Source organism: Equus asinus, chromosome X, assembly GCF_041296235.1.
Source record: "Equus asinus isolate D_3611 breed Donkey chromosome X, EquAss-T2T_v2, whole genome shotgun sequence".
NCBI classification, from domain to species: Eukaryota; Metazoa; Chordata; class Mammalia; order Perissodactyla; family Equidae; genus Equus; species Equus asinus.
In genome coordinates, this window is record NC_091820.1 from 73,763,757 (window position 1) to 73,771,718 (window position 7,962).

Consider the following 7,962-nt stretch of genomic DNA (forward strand, 5'->3'; position numbering starts at 1 on the left):
TAAGGAGAATTTTACTTCTTTTCTTTCAATCTTGGTGGATGCATGCTTTTCTTTCTTCTTGCCTTATTGTGCTAGCTGTACTTCCAATATGTAGTTGAATAAAAGTGTTAGTGGGAATCCTTATTCTCCCCAACTCAGGCGGAAACCATTTGATATTTCACAATTAAGTATGATGCTAGCTGAAAGACTTTTGGATACGCCATTCATTCTGTCCTTCTATTCCTACTTTTTGAGATTCCTCTCACAACTGTTATCATCATTAGCATCCCCATGATCATTTGGTTTAAAGAGTTCATATTCAGTCTTATTTACCCTTTCTGTGCACTTTATTCCTTTCTAAAGTTTCATGTTCCCATATAGGATAATTTTCCTTCATGCTGCATAATTTTTAATATTCTTTTGGTCCAGTTTTGTTGTAGGCACATTCCTTCAGCCTTTTTTTTTCCTGAAAACATTATTTGGCATTCATTTTGAAGAATGTTTGTGCTCAGCGTGGGCTTTTTTGTTGGAGGACTTTCTATTGCGCCTCTTTAAAGTTGTCATCCCATCCTGTTTGTTTATATAGTTTCTCTTTAAAAGTCAGAGTTCTGTCTTGTTTTTCTTCCTTTGAGAGTATATATATATGTTTTTGCCTAAGGCTACTTTGACCTAGTTTTCAGCAGTTTTATTATAATGTGCTTAGTACTGGTTTTCTTACCTTTATCCTAGTGGCATTATATAGGCCTTTTGGATATATCGATGCATCTCATCAGTCTTTTAAAACTTTCAGCCTTTATTACTGCAAATATTGCTTCAAGCCCATGGTCTAGCTCTCCTCTTTCTAGGAGTCTTTATTCACACATGAGAGAGATTTTTTACTGTCTCACAGGTCTTTTATATTTTTTCTCTATTTTTCATATTTGTTTTGTTTTGTTTCCTCTGTGAATCATTATGTTTACTTTCTACTGACCTACCTTTCAGCTTACTGAATCTCTGAAACTTAATATTTTTCAATTTTATGTTTTAGTTTTTGTTGTTTTTCAATTCTAGAAATTCCATTTGAGCCAGTCATGTACTCTAATTCTGTTAGCGATTTTCATCTGCTCATCAATTTTGTCTATTTTTTCTTCTTTTTTAATTAACATATGAATTATAATTGTTTTGAAGCTTTTCTAGTCACTATAATATTTGAAATATATATATTTGGAAAAAACTTGTGATTGATTTCAGTTAAATAAGATACATATGGGTATGTATTTAAATAAGAAATATTTAAGTATATATATTTTTAATTGATTTTTTCTCCTAATTATTGCTTACTTTTGCCTTTATCTTCATATTATTATTACTTTTATTTTATGGCAGACTTTGAGGATTATATGTTGTAGAGGCTTCAGTTTGTTATCTTCCCCTAAAGCATGTTAAGTGTTTAAGTTTTGTTCTGCAGGAAGTTAAATTACAAGCAAACTCCTTAATCCTATAGAGACTTTGTTATGCTAGTTCTATTTCTGTTTGGTCCTTAGTCCAAAAGAATAGTGTGCCTTTTAAGTGTGTGTTTATTAGTCTTTTCCATGTTATCAGGTGACACCTCAGTGTTTTAACCAGTGTCTGTCCACAATAGCTGGGTCTGATATACAACTTCCATCTTTCCAGAATTGTGTGGCCTCTGGAACCTCTGCTTAGTTGAGTATAGAGCACCTGCCTGTACTATGCTTCTATCAAGGATAATGGCACTGCACCTTTGTTTTCCAATGTTCATAAAAGTAGTAATTTTATATGTTTTTGTCAGATATCTCTTTTGTTATTTCTAGCAAAAGGGTACATTTGATAACACCTACTTGATCTTAGAGGAATTGTAAGTCTCCCCTCAATATATTTTTTCAAGCCATTTTTTAAATCAAAGTATATAATGTGTTTAAAACCTTGCAATAAATTTTTTTCTTACAAGATAAAATTATATATATATGATCAATCTTAAAAATCCATTCAATTTCAGCCTACAAACCACCTCATTAGCCTCATATCTTAATCGTCTCTAACTCCTAAACACACACACACACAAAATGTTAAACACGCTTGTGTTTTCTAGGAAACTTGGAACTCTCCTTCTTCATAGAATTAACTTTAATTGTTCTACATATCACTTTACAGTTTAAGTACCACTTCTTCCAGCATCCTTTTTCTGTTTCCAGTCTGGCTTATATGTTAATTTTTTGTGTTTACACAAGATCCTGTGATTACTTATATAATCCCCTTGTCATATTCTAATTGTCTATTTGCATCTCTGACTCTTGCATTAAACAACAGAATGAAATAACTGCATCATTTGATTCTGTATCTGCGATACACAGACTGTGGCATGAAAAAGAATAGGCATTCGGTGTATATAGAGTTGTAGAATGTTCAAGCTGCCAGATCTAGTAAATGGTTAAAGATGAAATTTAAGTAAAGCTTCATCTGGCTTCAAACTTCGCACATGTCAACTACAAGTAAGTGCTAGAAAGCATGGAATAGTTAATCTGTTGGGATCTAAGTGAATTTATCAATTCAATTCATAAAATTATATAGTTGTAAATTTAGACATTCAATGTGGTTATTGATATCAAAAATCTGATTGATAATAAACCTTTAATAATATTCAGTGGAATACATAGGCCTAGGTACTCATTTGAATAGTTTATTTTTGTATGAGTAAATAATTTCCCATGTGCCCATGCCATTTACATTTGCTTATGTCTCTCCAAATAAGTGACAAAGAAAGAATAAATGTTATACTGGAGTTGCAGTTTTCTTCTTCAAGAATATGGCTCCATAAACGCCACAAGAACCCCAACACAACAGGTTGTTTTTATTCTCTTTTGATATCGACATTATAGAAAAAATGTATAGTTATTTAACTTAATTAATGAATGTGATTTGTGAGCAGATTGGGTATTTCTTTCTCTGTGGATAAAAGTACTAAACACCTGCAAATTTTTCCTTTCAGTAATTATTTGTCCAAACAGAAAAAAAGTATATTTGAATTGTGCATGGAGATCAATGAACAATTGTGCATTGTGTATCTAGCTCTTCTAAATAAATTTTTATGGCATATTTTTAGGAGATCATAAATTTGTAACAGTTAAATTGTATTGGGTAATATAAGAGAGACAGTCTACACTAGAAACTTTATCTTCTTTAGGTAGGGAAAAATGTGTTAGGGGGAAATTTGATTGAAGTCAAAGATAAGTCACTTTTGTAGGTATATATTTAAATTTTTTATTAGTTATTAGACTTTCTTTTTTGTTTTTTTTCTTGAGGAAGATTAGCCCTGAGAAGACTACAGCCAATCCTCCTCTTTTTGCTGAGCAAGACAGGCCCTGAACTAACATCCATGCCCATCTTCCTCTACTTTCTACATGGGATGCCTACTACAGCATGGCGTTTGCCAAGCAGTGCTATGTCCACACCCCGGATCCGAACCAGTGAACCCCGGGCTGCCGAGAAGCAGAACGTGCGAACTTAACTGCTGCACTACCGGGCCAGCCCCTAGACTTTCTTTTTTGAACACATTTAGGTGTACAGGAAAATTGAGTGGAAGGTACAGAGAGTTTCCATACACTCCCCCCAGCTTCCCCTTTTATTAACGTTTTGCATTAGTATGGAACATTTCTTAAAATTGATGAGCCAATATCAGTGTATTATTACAAACATGTGCTGCATAATGACAATTCTGTCAACAACAAGCTGCATATGTGACATGGTCCCATAAGATTAGTTCCATATAGCCTAGATGTGTAGTAGACTGTATGATCTAGGTTTGCATAAGTACAGTCTATGGTGTTTGCATAACAAAGAAATTGCCTAGCAACACGTTTCTCAAAACGTATCCCTGTCATTAAGTGATGCATGACTGTATTACCTGAAGGCAATAGTTTACATCAGGTCTCACTCTTTGTGTTGTACATTCTATGGGTTTGGACTAATATATAATGGCGTGCATGCACCATCCCAGTTGTATCATGCAGGATGGATCCATTGCCCTAAAAAATTCTATGTTCTGTCCATTCATTTCTCCCTCCCTCCCCACAAACTCCTATCAACCACTGAGCTTTTAATATCTCCGTAGATTGGTTATTTCTGGAATGTCATAGAGTTGGGATATAAGGTATATGTAGCTTTTTTAGATTGGCTTCTTTTACTTAGTAATGTATTTAAGAGTCCTCCATGTTTCTTGTGGCTTGATAGCTCATTTCTTTTCAATGATGAATAATATTCCATTGTAATGGACGATGGATGTACTACAGATTGTTTATCCATTCACCCACTAAAGGATATCTTGGTTGCTTCCAAGTTTGGGCAAGTAGAAATAAAGCAGCTATATAAATTCATGTGAGGGTTTTTTGTGGACATCTATTTTCCTCTCATTTGGATAAATACCAAGGAGTATGATTGCTGGATCATGTGGTAAGAGTATGTTTAGTCTTGTAGAAAACAGCCAAACTGCCTTCTATTGTGGCTGTACCATTTTCTGTTTCTATGAGCAACGAATGAGAGTTTCTGTTGTACCACATTCTTGCCAGTGTTTGATATTGATTTGGGAATTTAGCCATTATATTAGATGTGTAATGTTACCTCATTTTTGTTTTAATTTTTGATCCTCTAATGACAAATGATGTTGAGCATGGTTTCATATGCTTATTTGTCATCGGTATATCTCCTTTGGTGAAGTGTCTCTTCAGATCGTTTGCCCGGATTTTAATTGGGTGTTTTGATTTCTTATTGTTGAGTTTTAAGTTTTTTGTATGTTTTGTATACCAGTCCTCTGTCAGATAAATGTCCCGCAAAATTTTCTCTCACTCTGTGGCTTGTCTTTTTATACTCTTAACAGTGTCTTTTACAGAGCAGAAGTTTTTTAATTTTCATGAAATCCAACCTACCATTTTTTTCTTTCATGGATAGTGCTTTTGGTTTTTAATGTAAAAATCATCACCAAAGCCAAGGTGACCTAGATTTTCTCCTATGTTATCTTCTAGTAGTTTTATTGCTTTACTTTTTACATTTAGGTCTATAATCACCTTTGAGTTACTTTTCATGGAATTGTATAAGATATGTGTCTGGATTTTTTTTTTTTTTTTTTTTTTGCATAAGGACGTCCAATTGTTTCAGTAGCATTTGTTGAAAAGACTCTTTTCTTTATTGAATTTCTCTTGCTCCCTTCTCAAAGATTAGTTGACTAATTTATGTGGGTCTGTTTCTAGGCTCTTTATTCTGTTCTATTAATCTATTTGTCTATTCTTTTGCCAACACCACCCTATCTTGATTATGGTAGCATTATGGTAAGTCTTGAAGTCTGTTAATATCAGTCCCCCAACTTTGTTCTTCTCCTTCAATATTGAAATGGGTATTTTGGGTCTTCTGTCTTTCTATATAACTATTAGAATCAGTTTGTCCAGATTCACAAAATAAATTACTGTGATTTTGATTGAGTTTTTTGTCAAAACTATAGGTCAAGTTGGGAAGAACCCAGATCTTGAAAATCTTGGGTCTGGCTATCCGTGTACAGGGAATATCTCTCAATTTATTTGGATTTTTTATTTCTTTCATCAGAGTTTTGTAATTTTTCTCATATAGATCTTATACATATGTTTTAGATTTTTACTTAAGTATATAATTTTTTGTGCTAATGTAAATGATATTGTGTTTTTAATTTTAAATTCAAATTGTTAATTGCTGGCATATAAATGAAGCAATTGACTTTTGTATACTAACTTGGTATCCCAACACCTTGCTATGATCATTTATTCATTCTAGTTCTGTTGGTTAACTCTACATAGAGAATCACGTCATCTGTGAGCAAAGACATTTTTATTTCTTCCTCTTCAATACTTTCTCTTTTCTTTTCTTATCTTATTACATTGTTTAAGACTTCCAGTATAATGCTGAATAGGAGTGATGAGAGGGGACATCCTTGCCGTGTTTCTTGTTACAGGGAAACAATTTACTTTCTCACCAATAAGTATGATGTAAGTTGTTGCATTTAGTATATGTTCTTTATGAAGTGGAGGTAGTTCCTTTCTGTTCCTAACTTACTTAGTGTTTTTATCATGAATAAAGGTAAATAATAAAGGTGTTGGATTTTGGCAAGTGCTTTTCCTTCATCTATTGACATGATCACATGATTTTTCTTCTTTAGCATGTTGATGTGATGCAATACATTAATTGATTTTGAACATTGAACCAGCCTTGAATACTGGGAATAAATTCCACTGGTATATAATTCTTTTTATACATTGTTGGTTTCCATTTGCTAATGTTTTGTTAAGAATATTTGCATATATGTTCATGGTAGATATTTGTCTGCAGCTGTCTTTTCTTATAATATCTTTGTCTGTGTCTGTATTAGGAAAATGCTTACCTTGTAAAATGAGGGTGTATTTCAATTAAGAAGTACTTCCTCTGCTTCTGTTTTCTGAGAGTCTTTGTCTTCCACTCTTTTTCTGCCTTCTTTAGTTAATATAGTAAATAGTTAATATAGTTAGATAGTATGTTATATGATTCAATTTTCTCTCCTCTCTTAGCATATCTATTATACTTTCTTTTTTTTGACTTTTTTAAGTGGTTGCTTTTCATTTTGCTATATACATTTACAAGTAATCCAAGTTCATTTTCAAATAATAATATACCACTTTCCTAATAGGGAAAGTATCTTATAATAGCATATTCTCAATTTTTCCCTCCCATCCTTTATAACATCACTGCAATTAGCTATAAGCACTGAAGTCATCATTGCTATTATTATTGTGGTCAAACTGTTATCTTTTAGATCAATCCAGAAAAAGAGAAAACGAAGAATTTTATTTTCTCTTTATTAATTCCTTCTCTAATTCTCTTCCTTCCTTTATGTAGATATGAGTTTCTGACCTACATAATTTTCCTTCTTTTTAAAAGTTTATTTTTACATTTTTTGAAAGGTGATAAATTTCTTCTTTCTTTTTTGTCTGAGAAAGTCTTTATTTCTTCTTCACTTTTGAAGGATGATTTTACTGGAATCTGAATTCTAGGTCGATGTTTCTTTCCTTTCAACATTTCAAATATTTCACTCCACTCTGTTCTTGTTTGCACGATATCTGAAAAGAACCTCAATGTAACTATTATTCCTGTTCCTCTATAGGAAAGGTATATTTTTTTCTCTGGCTTCAGTTAAAATTTTTTTTTGTCTTTGATTTTCTGTAATTTGAATATGATATACCTATGTCTAGATTTTTCTTAATTCATCTTTCTGAGCATAATATTCTGGAGATTCACTAAGGTTATTTCATGTGTTAATAATTTGTTCCTTTTTATTACTGAGTAGCATTTCCACTGAATATATGTACCACGTGTGTTTGACAATTCACCTGTTGAAGAACATGTGTTGTTTGTAGTTTTTCTCTAATATGAGTACAGCTGCTGTGAACATTCAAGTACAGATTTTTGAGTAAACATAAATTTTTGTTTTTCTACAATAAATGTCTAAGCATGCAATTGCTGGCTCATGTGGTAGTTGCATGTTAGTTTTATAAGAATGTGCCAAAATGTTTTTCATGGTGGCTGTATTACTTTCATTTCTATGAGTAATTTATGAGTGATTCAATTTCTTTGCATCCTTTTCAGTAATTGCTGTTGTCATAACAAATTTTATTCTAGCCTCTCTGATAGTTGTGTGGTGACATCTAGTTGTGTTTTTAATTTACATTTTTGTAATGGCTAATGATGTTGAATATCTTTTCATGTTCTTATTTGCCTTTAAAATGTGCTCTTCTGTAAACTAGCTGGTCATTTTATTTTCTCTTTTTCTGGTTTTTACTATTGAGATTTTAATATTTTTAGGAAATATATTCCAGTTACTAGTCCTTTGTTAGACTTGTATTTCTTTTTCTTATTCTCCCCAAATCCTCCCAGTACATAGTTGTATATTCTAGTTGTAGGTCCCTCTGGTTGTGCTATGTGGGACACCACCTC